The 1168-nt window shown below is 39.0% G+C and overlaps 1 protein-coding gene across 1 annotated transcript in view; it reads right to left on the bottom strand.

Moving 5' to 3' along the window:
• The window catches only part of tspan13b (tetraspanin 13b), an 11213-nt gene that overhangs the window by 9482 nt on the left and 563 nt on the right, over positions 1–1168 (bottom strand).

Genomic DNA, 1168 nt, shown 5'->3' with positions numbered 1-1168 from the left:
TCTAATAATGTTTGTGATTGGCTGTCTAACTTCACACGTCATAGAGACATGCAGGAAGAAATTTTACATCACACAGAGATGAGCTGACACAGTAGGAGATAAAAAAAAAGATATGTGCCATAATGTGTAATGTTGTAATTTCTTTTTGAGAATTGGTATTGAAAAAAAGTCCTGTTTAGGGACCGGTACCAAAGTCATGATATTGATTTTGGTACCTTTTTGAACGCTACCCAGCCCTAGGCAAGGCAAGGCAAGGCAGCTTTATTTGTATAGCACATTTCAGCAACAAGGCAATTCAAAGTGCTTTACACAAATCAGTTAAACAAGATAAAACACAAGTAAAAAACAGTTAAAAATCACAGCATTAAAACCGGTAAAACACATGAAAGACAGTTAAAAACAAGAGAAAAATAAAAACACAAGAATAAAATTTACAGTGCAGCATAGAAATTTAAAGAATGATTAGTCATTTAAAGAAAGGCAGCATCAAATAGAAAGGTCTTCAGCCTGATTTAAAAGAAACTGAGAGTAGCAGGGATGCTACAGGTTTCTGGGAGTTTATTCCAGATATGAGGAGCATAAGAACGAAAGCTGCTTCACCCTGTTAGTTCTCTGGGGACAGAAAGCAGACCTGTCCAGATGACCTGAGAGGTCTGGGTGGTTCATAGGGTAGTAGCAGATCAGAATATATTTTGGACCTAAACCGTTAATGATTTATAAACTAGCAAGAGACTTGAAATCAATTCTTTGAGACACAGGAAGCCAGTGTAAAGACTTCAGAACTGGAGCCCTAAGCCTCACATTAGCTTCAACTGTTCTATCCAATGCATTTGCACTGAGGGCTACAGTGCATCGTGTCCCCAGTCACTGGCATTAATGCATCAGAAGGGCTCTGTACACTGGAACAATTACACATCAGGGACAATTACAGCCAGCAATAACACCTTCAATGTGCATATGAGCATCGAAGTGTTGACTTGAAAAAAATGCGAACTCATCCTTTAACATGGCAATTTAGTATTGCTTTATTACCCTTTCATGAAGTTTATCTACAGATAACGGATACTGCGAATGACATCACTATGACATCAAGATTGGGACACATTTGAACTATGGAATAAAACCTTGTTGGACGCGCGCGCGCGCGCGCACACACACTCACACACAC

This window comes from Etheostoma spectabile, chromosome 14 (assembly GCF_008692095.1).
Source record: "Etheostoma spectabile isolate EspeVRDwgs_2016 chromosome 14, UIUC_Espe_1.0, whole genome shotgun sequence".
Taxonomy (NCBI): domain Eukaryota; kingdom Metazoa; phylum Chordata; class Actinopteri; order Perciformes; family Percidae; genus Etheostoma; species Etheostoma spectabile.
This window is presented reverse-complemented; position numbering and strand designations above follow the sequence as displayed.